The sequence below is a fragment of the Rattus norvegicus genome, chromosome 6 (genome assembly GCF_021556685.1).
Source record: "Rattus norvegicus strain SHRSP/BbbUtx chromosome 6, alternate assembly SHRSP_T2T, whole genome shotgun sequence".
In the NCBI taxonomy this organism is placed as follows: domain Eukaryota; kingdom Metazoa; phylum Chordata; class Mammalia; order Rodentia; family Muridae; genus Rattus; species Rattus norvegicus.
The window spans coordinates 132,099,223-132,115,763 of NC_141539.1; the positions used below are offsets into that span (position 1 = coordinate 132,099,223).

Genomic DNA, 16,541 nt, shown 5'->3' on the forward strand with positions numbered 1-16,541 from the left:
CGCTGACTAAGGAAGACCTGGTTCCTCTGATGTGAACAGATGGGTTGCCCTCCTGCACACCACTGTTCCGTTGGGGGGTATGCCTTGATACCTAACACCTTGTACCTTACCTCCATGGGGGAATGCAAAATGGCAGACCTCAAGGAAGCAATGCTCTACATTTATTCATGGCTCCGAGAGACTCTGAGACCAGGCATCTCTCTCTCTCTCTGAGTGAAAAGCATTCAGGATGAGAAGTAAAAAATGACAAGAAAACCTGTCCAGGGACCATAAAACTTCCACGTCCACTCCAGTGTCACACAGACAGTCTAGGTGACACCATTCAGTCTGTAGAAATCTGGACAGATTTCTTAATGTCATCAAGGCCAAGGACTGCAGCCAGGGCCAGGAGAAAAGCAACCTGAGTGTCTGCCACAATAGAAAGAAACACTGCAGCACACGAAAATATAATGGCCTCCCAAAATATACCGAGGGGTGTTAAGCACACTTTGTCATGAGTTTCTCTGTGGTTCTCTCAGTCTTTTGATTAAAAGCAAAAACCCCATGTCTGAAACATGTCCTGTCAGAAACTCAGGTGTGAATTTGAGAGAAACCAAGTCCCTCTGCTCCCGGCTTGCTGGGTGGAGGCAATGCCGTCTCTCCATCTTCTCCGCTCCTCTCTTGTCCATCAGGTAGGTGAGGAGTGTGGCAACCTCCAAAGGGATCCTCAGTCCCTCAACCCCATCCCAGCAGCCCTTTACCCCTGCAGAGCATCACCTCCACTGTCCCTGGAGAACATCACCTTTGCAAATCCATCTCTTGCCTGAGATGCCAGGAGTGTCTCTGTCTTTGTTTCTCCATTATAATAGATGTAAATTAATGTTTTGCCTTTGTTTGCTACAGTAATCATAGAGGCAAGCATATATTCCTAACAGCTATCTTATTTTCAATTTGCACAGCATACTGTGCTTAATCCCACGAGGCAGCCCGTGGCTCTAGATATGAATTTTAAAAAAGTAATTAGCCGGAGCAGAAGGTGTATTCCGTGACAAGGAGTGTGCACCACGGCCTGGTCAGAAGGATCCTCCGGGGGGACCCTGCCAGGTCACACAGCCCCCTGTGGTTTGTGGTGTGTTTTATGTTTTCTTTCTTTATCCCCATCACTGCTGCCTTTGTGAGAACCATCTGATTTGTTCATGAAAATTTAAATCATGTCTATACTAGAAGCTGGAATTTCTCTTTGGGGTTGTTGTGTGAGATCCCCTCCCCTCGCATTCTTGCCAATATTTCTTTCCTGTGATATTCATGGCAGGTGATAATTTTTTTTTCTTTTTCCTTGTAATGCTTTCAGGGAGGAAGGGTGAAGTTGGAGTTGGTTATGGGTAGATTACGTGGTGCAGCTCTTAGAAAGATCCACCAAATGCCTTGGGTCAAAAGGACAAACCTCCTGCAGGCTTTGACCATGGGCTGTGCTCCTACAAACTTGACTCTTAGGAGATCAGTTACAGAAACAGCTGGAAATCTGACCGTAAACAGATCTGGGTCCTGTCCATCACCCCAAGGTTAGCCTGACCCTGTGCACACTCCTGTGCAGTTGGCAGGTGTATAAACAGGAAGCCTTTTTGTACCTGGCACTGAATCGGTGCTGTGGGCATGTACCCAGATGACCAGGTAGGACCCATGCCTTCAGGGACACTGTCACTGACAGTAATGGCCAAGACCCTTGAGGATGGGTGGTTTGAGACGTGCCACTAAGGTGGATTTCCACAAAGAGGCAACAATGAGACAGTGTGGGTCAGGCAACTTGTCTTCATGTGGTCATAACTTTTGCTGAGTTACTTGTCGATGGAGTAGTGTGTATTTTAATCAGGTCACATATTCTGATGCTACCACCCTTCAGGTCAATCGGAACTGGGCCACCGAAGTAGCACATTTTCCTGGTAGACAACCACATCCCCAGTAACGTCTTAGTTGTCCTCCACTTACTTCCTCAGGAGACTCAGAAACAGCTATGAGCTGGCACCCTGTCTGGCCCGACACTTGACCAGGGTTAGCCTCACCTCACAGGGGAGAAGGGACCAGAGCTCTGAGCTTCTGAGGAGAGCCAAAGACACTGCAGCCATTTAGACTCAAGTCTGCTCTCCCCCAGACACCAAGAGCTGAACACAGCTTTGATTATGTAACGTGAAGTAAGACAGAAGAAAAAGCACGGATGTAGTTTAAGGTCTTTGTTCCCTTTGTGAAAGAAGCTAGGGAATGTCCCTTCTGATGAGAAAATGTCATCTCACCTTTAATTCTCTAAGATCACAAGACAGCATGTTGCTAGAGAAGTATGTCTGTGGGCCTCTATGTGTGGATGTGTTCATCTGTACTTGTATGTGTCTCTGTGTGTCTGTGTGTCTGAATATGTGAATATATGCACATATGTCTGTTTTCATTATGTGTTCATATGTATGTGTACATGTATATGGGTATATTTTTGTAAGTGTGTGTCTTATGTATTATACATAATATGTGTGTAAGCCTAATGTGTCTGCTTGTATGTCTGTCTATGTATATGTATGTATATATGCTGCTTTATGTGCATATATGTTAGTGTCTCTATGTGTATGCAATTATATGTGTCTAAAGGTATCTTTGTATGGGTGTGTATATATCTGTGTTTGTTAGTGTATGTCGCTCTGGTGTGGGGTCATATATATATATACATATATATATATGCATCTATATGTCTGTATATATATGTTTGTGTGTCTGTGTGCACATGTACATATGTGTCTGTATATACACATATGTCTATATACATTTGTATAGGTGTGTATCTGTATGTATATACCTGTGTCAGTCAGTGTATGTTTACATGTAAATGCATCTATATGTGTGTATATGTATGTTTGTGTGTCTGTGTGCACATGTATATGTGTGTTTGTGTATACACATATGTCTATGTACATTGTCTGTATGTGTATGTGTATATATGTATGTGCCTGTATATTTTTGTGAAAATGAAAATATATACTTGTACCTGTGTTTTCATGTGCAAATGTAAGTGTGCATATGTGTGTGTGTATCTCATATCTCTGTGAGAGGGAAAAGCAAACAGGTTTCAGACTGATTTCCAGTGGACTACCAGAGTCTGGATACACATTCTGACTTGCACTTGGCATTCATCTCAGGCTCCCTCGCTTGCCTTTGGCTTCCTGGGGTCTTCAGAGGTTTTATCCACTGTGGTCACACTGGGTGCTCAGTGTTGCAGTGGAGAGAAAAGCATTTAATAAGACAAATCTCTGGAGCTCTAGAACTAGAGCTCAGAGCAGCTACGGAGTCTTGGCTGCCTTCTTCTTCTTCAAACAGACCAAGAAAGTTGCCCTCCATGGCAGCACTTCGAAAGCTCATACTGGTTAGACGTATCCTCTACTTCAAAATATCACACGATCCTGCTTGTTTCAGGCCTGCCCCACAAGGGAAACCATTTAAACCCAGTCTGAGGATGTCTTTGGGTCTACAGAAAAAAAAAATGGATCACAGGGTGAGGAGGTGGTTCAACTGTTAGAGTGTTGGCTCACATGAATGTGAGCGCTTGAGTCAGCTCACTTGAGAAGCTTGCTGCTGCAACTGTCGCTCTGGTGTGGGGTCAATAGATCCCTTCTGTCCACCAACCAGTCAACCAAGTTTTGAGCTCCAGATTAGATGAGGAACTTTGTAATTAAAAAGAAAGGTGGAGACAAATGGACTGAACTAATGTCTGCTTTTAGCCTTACATGCATGCACACACACACACACACACACACACACACACACACACACACAGAGAGAGAGAGAGAGAGAGAGAGAGAGAGAGAGAGAGAGAGAGAGTCATGAAATGAGCCAGTCATGAGTGACAGAGCCTTCTCTTGGCACATTGTCACAAGGCACAGAAGCTTGAGAACTTAACATGTTAGTGTACAAGCGTCTCATGAATTTATGGGGGAAGGCACAAAATGAAGGAATTCACTCATGTGACGAAGGAGTACAAGAATGGATTTCACGAGTTATTGAGTCCCAAACTACCTACTGTACCTTTATCAAGCAGAAGGGGCCCCCATCTACAGTGTGGACAGGAGATGTTTCATCAATTACAGTGTGACAAATAGGAACTGGCTTTGAATGCTCACTTGCTGGACCAAGTGTGAACTCCTCAAACCATGTCGGCTTCCTTGCATGTAAGGTGTTAAAATGAGCAGTTGTTTGAGCATTGAGTGCTCAGGAGGGCTTGTTTTGTGGGTTAAGAACATAAAAGTGGAATCTGAGTAAGATATTGCTCTCATATTACTCCTTCGAGAACATTCTGATAACGGGATGACTGGCCCCTGAGGAGGAAGATGCTGAACTAGGCCCTCCCTCTCCATTCATCTCTCTGTATGGAGAAAACACACTATTTTAGGAAGTTGATTCAAAATGCATTCAGAGGATCTTTCCTTCAGAAGGATATCTATTCTGATGTCTGTGCTGAAGGTGGGCTCCCCTCTCTGCTTGAGGAGTCCAGTGGGTGTTTTGGGGTTGATTATTCCTGGAATCCTCTCTTGTATACCTTTAGCATTGTAAGTGAATTCTTTCATTCTCTGCCTTTCCCTCATGAGAAGAGAGGTCGGGTGTCCTCAATTATCTAAGAGCAGAGAACATTTTGAGCTGAGCCCAAACTAGCAAGTAAGAATGGGTGCATATTCTCCTCTCTCGGCTCTTGACTGTTGACTGGATGTAACTAGTGTTTTGATGTTCTTACCTTAGACTTACTGTGATAGACTGTAGCCTGGAGTTGTCACTAAAATAAAACCCGTTCTTTCTTATGTTGCTTTGTGTTGTGTTATTTTATCACAGTGACAGGGGTGAAACCAGAACCATGAATGAACTAGACAACCTTGCCAGGCAATGCCAACTATGAGCTCAGTAGAGTGTCTAAGGACAGAAGCTTGAGTCTAGGAGTTAGACTCTTCTCCATAAGCATTTCATGTGAAGGTGACAGCCTCAGACACTGTCCCCTCTATCCTAAAGTAGATGACTTGTCTTGATCTTGAGGATTAAGATGTCCAGTATATATCTTCCCATAGCCCATATAATCATAAATTCCTAGGGTGAATGCCATGTGGATATGTTTGAACAGAAAATGGAGGAGTAGGTAGATAGGCCTTGAAGCAATGTATAAGCAACATGCGAGAGAACTTTCTAAACTATCAATTCTTGCCCTTTGCATCTTGTGCATCTTTGACAGGATGCTGGAAACTGGATTTCCCCGGAGGAAAAAGTTACCATGCACATTGGGGATCCTGGCCAGGGGTTGGCAAATCAAGAGTCATCATACTTCAGAATGGTTCATATTTCATTTGGGCTGCAGGACCCAGCAGCATCTCAGTCCCTGGCCATAACTTGAAATCAGTGTTTACATCTTGAATGCTGGGTCCTGGAGACAGATGCAAAATGCCTTCAGAGTTCATGTCCTTAAGGTGTCTAGTCAAGAAATTTGGGAGTCTGATCTTCACAGTCAGGAAACTCTTTGGTCCTATCCTGCTTCTCCTCCTAGGCACCTGTCAATCTCACCTCACATCCAAAAGAAGACATGACCGTCTAACAAGTCTGTGAAGACAATTGGAGTCATATGGAAAGAGAGTATGAAAAGGTAGAAGATGTGAAGCAGACACCATGAAGGGAAAGGTCTTGAGGCCACATGTCCCACAGCAGGTTCAGCAACTGCCGAGCATCCCTTAAGTCGCAGGGCCACATCCTTACAGGAACCCTCTGGGCATCATTCTGAAGGGCTATGGGGGAGTATACAAGGTAACTTGCCTGTGGCTAAATGGCTTCATCAGTATCTGCTTCTCCTTCTGCAGGTCAAGGCTTTGGACAATTCAGGAGGAACATAGGGAGGGAGAAAAGGAAATATCTCTCAAAAGTATCTTGCAAGGCTACAATAACAAAAATAGAGTCTCGCATGAAAGGAAGGCAAAAAAAATGAAACCAAGCCATGACAGACAACATCCGCTCTCATTTCGGTTTCCTGGAAGCGGAGTGTGGTTGGGCAGATGGGCGCTCTTTCGTTTCTCTAGAAGAAACGATAAGATGTAAATACGCATGGCCATCTTCAGAAGGGCAGGGTGAAGAAGGGCGTCTGTGCCCGGTGGTGGCTTCTAGGCTTGTGGCAAGCTTTCTTCTTTGGGTTGTGGCCCCACCTGCTGAGGTCTACAGCTACAGTTCTCAGGGGCCCATGAGCTCTCTCATCTCCCAGAAATGGGTCATCAGGGGGGTCTGGCAGCTCCCTTCCATATAGGTACATTTTTCCAGAGGGGCTTCTATATGTTTCTCAAGAGTGGCCAAAGATCCTATAAATCATCACTGTCATCTCTTAGGATCTACCCTGACATCCAGTTGACTTCCATGGAGCTCCAGGGCATTGTCTCAGATCTGCATTACTCTGGATCCTTGCAGAACTCTCTCACATATCAATAAATACTTAGACTGAAAGGCATGAGCAGTAACCAGCAGGCCTGTGTCACACCAAGAAATGCAGGTCAGCCGGCATATAGTTTTGCCTGGCTCGCAGACCCACACTTGACAGGTAGAGACTAGAGCCCACCCTTTGCACCTGAGGTTAATTATTTTGTGACCTTTTATCCTACTACTCTTGTCCTTATGGGGTAGACAAGCAAAGGAACCTCACTGGGTAGAGAAGGATTTAAGTCTAAGACATTTGAGGACTGAAGAAGAGAATAGGGGGAAGACAGAAAGTCATTACTCCTTAGTCTTGCTAATCACCTACGGATTGGCTCATAATTAGGTTATTGGAGGTCAAAAGGATCTTTTAGTTAATTTTGCATTTCTAGTGGCAAGTTGGTGTGTTGTGAGCAGAGAGATGCTCAGCTATCTGAAATATTCGTAAGCAGCTGACAGTATGGAACGAGTTATAGATACACAAAGAGCGGGTGTCCTGGCTTCCAGATGTCTACTATGGATTCTTTCGGTGTTTTCAGGTGGGTTTTTGCTATTTGCAGAAATGGTCAACTGCAGCCAAAGGGTGAGAGTGAATTTTACCAGATGGCCTGTGGTCATGAATATCAAAGTCTGTTGACTAAGGAATTTCCAGTATGTAAGATTCTCTAACAGAGGTAGGCATGCTTTCTCATGAGAGTACAGCAGCTGGGTGAGCCCTCTGGGCTGTTAGTAGACACACTTTGTGCATTTAACTCAACAGGTTATTCCTAAGCCAGTCATAGACCCTGAGCGCTCAAACTAGAACACTAGAACAAGTTCTTCAGAGCATCGTTCCTCACGGTATTAGTCTACTCGGAGATTCCAATTCCAGCAAGCTAAGAATGGATGAGACGGACTTGCCAACCTTACCCAGGAGCTCTCCGAGGCATGGGGAGGTGTTGCAGTGAGAGTTGTGGCCCAAGGTTCCTGATGAAACAAGAGTTGCAGAAAAGGTGAGATGCATGCTGGGAGTGTGGTGTCAGCTTAGGCCTGACCCATTCAACAGGAATCCCAGATGACCCTGTTGTTTTCACACAAATAGAAGGGTCTGCTTTGTGTTCTTGACAGACACTTGTTTTTAAAATTCACATACAGGGTTTGAGATACACCACAGTGATGGAGTGTTTACCTAGCATGGGCAAAACCCTGGGTTTTATCCCTAGTCCTGCTCATAAATAAAATTTAAAACCAAATAAAATACATTTATTTTTATGGCCAATGTTGGCATTATATGATATGGGATACATTTCTGGAAAGGGAAGATTGGTTGAGATTCCTATATAGTTTAGAAGTGAAACCTACATTATTTGAGTACGCTGCCTGGGAGCCTGCTGATCTTGTCTGAGGTGGTAACCAGTCACCAAAGCCCACCTGAAGCACTTTTAGGGAAAGTCACCAAAGGGCGAGGCCCATCACTTTTAGCCTTTTAATGTGGGATGTAAAGCACCAGATGCAGGTAAGCAGAGCTGAAATTCACTCCACAACAAAGCACAGAGCTTGCCAGGTGGTAGGCCTGCCACCTATCAGCTCTGAGGTGCTGGAGTCTGGAGGTGACATGCTCCAGCACCTTTGTACATAGTTTGCCCAGTGAGCATGCTCCAAACAACATTCTCTTCCCTAGGGTCTTCTCCTCACCTCTTTGCTTGCAAGATAACCGTGAAGAGAAAATAGAAGCTCTGGTTCACAAGAGAACGGAGCTGGGACCTAGCAAAGAAGATTCCCTTGAAACGGGATTCTCAGAGACTGAACGCTCTGGAAAGAGAACTTCCTGAATGGAGGCACTATCTGGTGAGCCCTCACTGAGATGCTGTGAGGATGAGCTAGGAAAGTGGCTGTCAGTCTGTAAGCTCACCTCATCTGAGACACAGAGAAACCCCTCCCTAAGTCCTGCATGGGTTCAATAGACACATTTATTCTCACTGCACAGAAGTGGAATGAGGCCGCTGCCTTCTTCCTCATTCATCACCGTAGCTGGTGGTTGCTTCCACAGACCTTAGGATCAACTGGTCTTCATTCTGCAGACAATGAACAACAAACACATCTCTGGTTTGGCTAAGATCATGCATTATTTGTTTTTAAGTGTTATTATGAGCTGGAAGACAGATTTTAGGGTTCTGGCTTACTCTTAACCTTCATTTCTGAATTGATGGAATTTAAACTATTGTTGGTCCTTTGACAAAATACTGGATCTTATTTTAATTATACAATATTTACAAGCACCTTTTAAGTGCATTCTAATTATGCAATATTTATGAAACACCTACTGTGTGCTGCCAGTTTTGCTGGGTAGTAAGAAAGACCGAGTAATTCTTTCTTCCACCTAACAAAAGTCAGAGACTGAGGGGGCTATAAAGATCAGAACAAGACTTCAAGTGTTGAATCAAAGCAAAGAAGGGGAAAAAAGTAAGGATTATATTTTCAAGTGCAGGCTCTTCTAGCTGTCCTCCTCTGTGTGTTGGTATTCTATGGCTAGGAAGATCTGTATGATGTCTCCTTCCTGCTCTGACAGTGCTCTGAGCCCTTCTTGATGTGGGTGAGAATGCCAGCAGCATATTCAGGGACCTCAGCAGACCCACAACAGCGCTATAGATGCTTAAAACGCAGGAAAGTCAGCATGGCCATTTGGACCATGGTGGTTGGATCCACCCACTCCCCCCTGGCATGCTACCCACTGCACTTCTGGAAAGAGAAAGAGAAGAAAATGTTGCGGGCACCCACACTGCCAAAAGGAAGAAACATGTCAGTTGTACCCACTCATGTCATCTCTGCTTAGTGACAGGCAGAAGGACGCCTACTTGGAGTGGCCCAAACTCCAGAAGGCAAGGCGTGCCTGGGCTGCCCACACTCAAGAACAGCTTGGGAGTTGGTCAGTGGCACAGAAGACTGAGGAAGAAGTCCCATGGCAGGAGTCACACTATATCTGTGTCCACTTTTCCTTCCAGATAGAGAGGACCTGGATCCCAGGGGTAGCTAGGGCTTAGTCATGTATGTAGCACCATGACATAAAGCTTGTTACACAGCAGGATTTTAATAGAGATGTAAGAATAGCAAAGGCGGTGGCATGCTGCATTGAACTTGATTCTCGATGAATGCAGGGGACGCACAGAGAATGGGAGAGGGATTTTATTTTAGAATACTTTTGGTTCAATGGCATTGACTCATATGCATTATCAAAGCTAATGAATGTCAGAATGCATCAAAGGGCCTGGAGATGCTCAGTGGTAAAAGCACTTGCCACACAAGCCCGATGACCTCAGTCTGGATCCAAGAGAACCTTGTTCGTAAGTCTGGATGTAAAGCTGTTCATATGCAACCCTAGGATTCCCACAGCAAGATGGTGTCGGAAAAGGGGGCTCATGGAAAAGTTCATGGCCCAGCTAACCTAAACCATGTGATGAAGTGGTAGAAACCAGAGAAATTCTGCACCAGAACAAGAAGTGACTCCTGAAACTTGTCCCCTGACCTGCACATGTGTGTCATCATATGCACATGTGCTATGGGACGTGTACTTGAACATAAAAATGTCATATATATTCACAGATATCATTTATACATACCACACACACAAATGCATACATAGTATTCACACATGCATCATATATACATCACACACACAAGCACATACACACCTCATATATATATTGCCACACAAAAACATCATATATACATACACACCACAAAAATGTATACTCATCTCATGCACACAAACCATATGCACATATATAAATCATGTACACATGCCACACACACATATCACATAAACACATATCCACATATCAGTATAATGTACACATGCCAAACTTATATACATATCACATACATATCATAGACATACTGTATACACACATCACAGACACATGCATACTTATGTTCACATACCACAGCACACTTACACACACATTCTACATACAGTTTACATGCACACATACAATGTACACACACACACACACAGATATATATATATATATATATATATATATATATATAGAGAGAGAGAGAGAGAGAGAGAGAGAGATCGAAAAAAGCAAGTAAGCAGATAAAAGAAGCTTCAGTTCCAAATCCACAGCAGTCATGTAAGCATTGGCTGGGAATATGGGAACTGCCAGCTAATAATATGGCCGCACACACAGCCCCTACTGCAAGCACAGAGATGCGCTACGTGTACCCACAAAGCAACCACAGCAGTGCTACAGTGTCTAGCCAAGAATGGAAAAGGTTTCTAAGTTCCCAAACTGGCAGAAGTATCTATGTTCATGTGGGGTTCCCAGTGGGGTGGGGACACATTCAAATCTAAGGGATCTTCCTTATGCGATCCAGGCCTCCTTGTTATGACGCCAGCTATGGACTACATTAACTGGGTCAGACCTGTGGTTACAGAAAGGGTGTAGAATGCTTAGGGAAGTCTTTTGTCAGCCGCATCTCCTGTCCCATAGTTCTCCTGGATGGTGAGCCTAGCATATCTGCTGCGTGCCCATCAGATGAAAGGGAAGAGTCGTGTCTTGCAGTCTGATGCAGAACTGGATGCTGCCACAGTTGCTCCTTATTTGGTGAGTCATACAGGGTCTGCTCATCCCATGGGAAGCTGTTTGCTGTGGAGTAGCTCTTTACCTCCTGGAAACTCAACCACCAAGATGGAATCCAGGAAACCCTCGTTTGTCACTCAGAGATGGACAACAGTCCTGAAAAGCCCTTATGGAGACTCATCTGCACAGGTTGACCAGAGGTCAATAGATTCCAGCCTTGGAAACCTCTGGCCTTCAGGGGTGGGGTTGAAGCATCGTGGACACAGCTCCACATTTCCAGACTAACGACTACAGGCTACTGCTGCTCTGAGGAGAACTACTCTGAGAATCTTGTGGGGTGAGGGAGGGGAGCTTGAATGGTTCCGAGGCAAAAGAAGCAGCAGCTTCTGGTGTGGCTCCTTCCCCATTTGTCACCTGTGCCAGTTGTTAGGAAACACCCCAACACTTTGACTGTCATCTAAGAACGGCCCAGGCTGAGAGTTTTTGAAAGTGGTTAACAGCACAGCGGCCTGTTCTAGAGCTGAGCTGCTGCGGCTGTAGGCACTTAATCTGTGACTCTACACATCACACTGCAGACAACTTTAAATCTGGGTAAAATGGGTCCAATTTGCCCTCCTGAAAAAAAGTGGGCCAGCTAGACGGTAGAATCAGAAGACAGCTAAGAATTCTCCAGAAGGAGGTAGAACAGTCCTCCCAAGGAAAGAACGGGCAGGTTGCTTTTGTCTTGGGGGCATCAACAAATATTCTTTGGGGGAGATGGTCAAAAGTTTTCAATTTCAGGCAAGCTTTAGTTTGAAACAAAGAGAAGGAGCGTAACCATGGGAGACTGAGGCTGTGGTGAAGGTGAGCTTGGAGCAGGAACCCGTGCGGTGACATCTCTGCGTTTAGTTTACCTGAGGGGCTATGCAGCACACTGACCCTGCCTAGCAGTCACGGTCAGTGTGCTCAGGTCCTCAGCAAAAGCCCTAGAGGATTTTCTGCGAAAGAGTAACATGTTCAGTTGACGCCATCAGAAGGTAAATCTGACAGAGGAACGAGGGATACTGATGGAGCCAGTCCGGGGACAAGTCCAATAGGAATGAAACTTTGACAGGGGCACCGGTCCCATACTCTCTATCCCCTGACATTCAGCTAAAGAAATATCAGTGTGACTATAAATTATTGTTTTCTGACATCCCATATCTTGAGACTGTCCCTTCTTGCCGGTTAGAGGGAAGTAGGTATTAAGATCCAGTATGAGCTGCTTCCTTTGTCCCCATGAGTCACCCGCCACTTCTTAGACTGACTCTTATCATTCCCAGTTGATAGCCACAGGCATCAGTCAGGCGTTGAGGTTCAGAACCTGAGCCTTGAAGATACACAGGAGGCATTGACCTGCTCATCAATACCGACGGCTTCCTGTCCAGGGCTGTTTCTCTTGTAATGCAAGGAGGTGGAGAATCCACAGCTTGCGAGCAATAGATCTCATCTGTCATGGAGGTCCTCCATCACCTCTCCGTAATCCTGAAGGCCCAGGCACTTAGAAATTATCCACAGTTGATAATTTATTTGGCTACCACAACTAGCCTGACCTGAACTTACTAGGCAGCTAAAATTGACCCAGACCGACACTGGGCTATTTATAGCCCGTGTTTATTTCACTCCTTGCACATGTTCATACATTTTCTGTAGAAATATCACTGGGCTTGATTGCAAGGCATGGCCCCAGGTCCCACTGGGGGTGTTAAATAAAACTAATGCAGGCAACTGGGGAAGCATCCTGAACGCCAAAGGCCACATGGCCTTGAGGTTTCTCTTACGGAGTCATGGACTCACTCACGTGGTACAAAGCTCATTCTGTTTTGAGGAGGGGCGGGTGGCTTCTTCACTCAGATAAAAAAGGACTTCAGGGCTTGATGTAGCTTAGTTGGTAGACTGTACACCTACTATGCATGGACCTCCTGGTCCAGTCGCCAGTATCTTAGGCATAAAGCCGGTATGGGGGTACTTGTAAACCGATGCTGGGCGAGCAGAAGCTTACCCACACAGGGAGTTCAAAACCACCCTGAAATACATGAGGTGCTGCCTCAAATAGTAGTCATAGTTGTAATAATATTGACAACAAATCAAATGTTATGTTTTTAATCCATCAGGTGCATGGGAAGACAAGGAAGAATTCCAAGAATGGTTTGGGCGTCCAGCTCCCTCCCACCTAAGTAGATGCCTCTTCCATTTGCTGGCTGTGAAGGAGAGGGCAGGATGTGATCATGTGATCATTTCTCCTCTCAAAGATGAGGGAAACTGAGGCTCAGAGTGTCTCAGTGACTTGCCAGAGACAGATCCTACCAGCTGGAGAAGAAGAGATACTCAGGACTTGGAATGCAGGAAGCTAGGCTCCAGGGCTAAGACCTTGTTCCTTTGGATTGTGCATTAAGTATAGCACATAGTAAGTGCTCAATAAATGTACCTGCAGTTGGACAATTTCTTTTTACATTTTCCCTTCCATCCCTCATCTCCTCCAGCACCAGGAGGGAGGAAAGGCAAGCCAAACAGAGAAACCATAGACAGCATGCTAAAGTCGCGCATACCATAAACATGGCATGGGAGAAACGTGCTGTCTGTCTGTCCTCCACCCTGTCTGAATGATTAACCGAGACGAGGTTCTCTGAAATGTCCTCCCTTCAGATAAATAACCAAGGCGTCAGGCTGGATCTGACTTGTAAGTTGTGATGCAATGGAAAAGCACCTCCCGTGAAACCAGCAGGGTAAAGGCCAGCAGAGGTTTCTGGATTGCGGGGAAAGGGGTTCAGGGGCCGTTTCATCCCCAGCTCCTCCGAGCCCCACTGAGAGCCCTCTCACGGGGGGGAATTCAGAAGCTCTGTGTGCTCATTCCTGGAATCTTCTCGTCTTTTCATCTCCTTTGCTGTGTACAGTAGCCCGCCTGTCCCCGTCCTTCCGAGAATGTCTCAAGCCCTGCCTTGACTGTAAAACCCCAGTTCCTTTTCATAACTCTCTCCTCCCTCTTTCTCTGGGCCCAGGAGCTGTAGTCAGAGTCGTGGCACCAATGAGCTGAACATGGGAAGCCCTGTGGTCTGGCTCTCTCTCTTCCTTCTTCAAGGGTGCTGTTACGTGGAAACTTTGCCGTTAACTCTTCAATTCTTCACAGATGCACAGTCATTTTCCTCTTCCCAGTGTTGTTCTCCTACGAGGAAGCATGGGTACCATACTCTCTGAGGAAGACAGATCACTCTGTGCCAAGTCTTCCACCCCCACTATGGCTTCTCATTTTTTTTACTGCCTGGCTCTTAATTGTTGGATAGTCGAGTGTCCTTTTGAGACCATATGGCACAGGAGTCTCCTTTCTCTCCTTGAGACACACTTGAGGAGTTACTCCTTTCTTACCATTAACAGGGGTCAGTGATTTTTCAGGGTCAACCCTCCTTACAGTTCGGGCTTCTCACTGTGGCCTTTTGGGCAACTGCTGGTATATACCTGAGGGTTTGCTTGAATGGATCTTCCAAACCTTGTGCCCATTGGAGCAAGATAAGCTGCAAAGAAGGGCAGCCACAAGAACCCCACCGCATAGTCTGGCGGTACTGGGGCTCAAAACTTGGGTCCAGTTATGATTAGCCTAGTAGTCAGAGCCCTGTGGGTTTCCAATAAACAGATGGTTGGGTGGTGGAGAGCATTGAGGTGGACAGTCAGATTTTGGGTAACCTAAGATGTAGATAAGAGGCAAAGGGGTTGGGGATTTAGCTCAGCGGTAGTGCGCTTGCCTAGCAAGCGCAAGGTCCTGGGTTCGGTCCTCGGCTCCAAAAAAAAAAAAAAAAAAAAAAATGCAAAAGAAAAAAAAGATCTAAAAAAAAGAGGCAAAAGGCATCAACATAGGCTCAGGGTTGTTCCCACATATCCAAGCCCTGCAAGGGTCAAGACCCTGCTAAGAAGACCCCCACACACAAGGCTACCTTTTAGGATGGGTATTGTCCCTTTCGGGATGCCTAGGATGGGTCAGAGATGGAAACTCTCTGACCTTTCAAGTCTCTCTCTTTCCTTTCAAGTCACCGGTATTCTAACTTCAAATACGTAATTTCTGAGCTCCTGGCAGGCAGCTCCATACCGGGAATGCACAAAGAGGGGACAGAACACTGGCACCCTCATCCTGGTGGGACTTTCCTCAGGCTGACCTGAGCTAGTTTCTATAAAGAAGTGACAACTTGCCTGGAGGCCCCTAGCCCCTGCTTGCTAGGGATGAAGCTACAAAGTGCTACATCATCCTCACCCCTCCTTACCCTCCCCGCCCCACCTCAGGGCGGGTGCGTCCTGCTGGGCCTGGCGCCAGAGGAACTGGTGGTTGCTTTTGTGGTCACCCAGCAGTTTTATGAAGGCCCTTGAGGTACTTCAAGTACCAGGTGGCCCCGGTGTGGTTAAACTGTCTGGGGGCCAAACTCTGTCAGTGGCCACCTGAGAAGCACGGGGGGCCTGAGGGTGCGAGCTGTTCAGTTGGCTGTGGTGATAATTACATAACACAGGGAAGGGACTAGGGTCATCGTTGTCAAGTGGCCACACGCTGCACACTCACATATGGTTAAAAAGCACATTTGCAGTCTTCTGGGGCACTTGATGGACCAGACCTGATTTGTACAAACTGTTCCTTTGTGGAAGTCACCAACCCCCTGGGTATGTCGTTTTTTCCCAGGTATGCAGATGTAGTAGCTGGCTGTCCAGGGAGCCTTTGGTGAACTGTGTGAGACTGTTCTTCATCATGAACTCCATGAGCCAAGAGTTTTTTCATTCTGCAGGCAGTGACAGCAGCAGCCCAGAGTCCAGCAAAGGACAGTCTTTCTGGAGCTTTAAGCTCTCAATCAGGCGAGAAGTAGAGAGCTCTCTGTCTCTTGGTCTTCCGAGATGATCTGCTGTAAAGTGCTTCTTAGGCTGAAATCAGATTACTGAGTCACTCAGATCCCTTATCAAAGTACTTGGGAAGCTTCGAGGGGACATTTCTATATGATCTTTTTCTGGTCTCAATCCTTTGTTCTTCCTTCGAGAACAATCTTTCTTAATCTTCCTAATAACCATTTAGTAACCCTTTAATGGAGTGCCTCATTTTGTGGTGGTCCCCACCTATCAAATTATTTCATTGCTACTAATCTAGCTACTGTTAGGAACCATAATGGATGTGGATGACGTGCAGGATATCTGATATGTGACCCCTGTTAAAGGGTCCTTTGATCTCCCACCAAAGAGACAGTGACCCTTAGGTTGAGGACTCCTGTTCTAAAAGCATTCATCATAGCCTGGCATAGACTTGCAACCAGGAAGATGGACAATTAAGGACATATGTGTACATATATGTACATGTATACACAACACATTCGTGCCTATATTTGCATACAGACATACCCATTTATACACATGCATACACATTAACACAAACACACAGGAACAGACACATCTTCCATCCTGAAAGTCAAGCACACACCCCCTCCCTGGAGAAGATCTTCGATGGGGAAACAAAGCAATTTGTTCAATGAACATGGATGGCATAGGTGTCCAACACCA

The 16,541-nt window shown here is 45.7% G+C and overlaps 1 long non-coding RNA gene across 1 annotated transcript; it reads left to right on the forward strand.

The window, feature by feature from the left end:
* Nucleotides 1-7,123: 7,123 nt before the first annotated feature.
* LOC148005457 (uncharacterized) lies at nt 7,124-13,461 on the forward strand. Its single transcript, XR_015622566.1, has 4 exons — nt 7,124-7,433; nt 8,102-8,268; nt 10,914-11,027; nt 13,136-13,461. It is a non-coding gene; the product is annotated as an uncharacterized LOC148005457 (long non-coding RNA).
* Nucleotides 13,462-16,541: the final 3,080 nt, after the last annotated feature.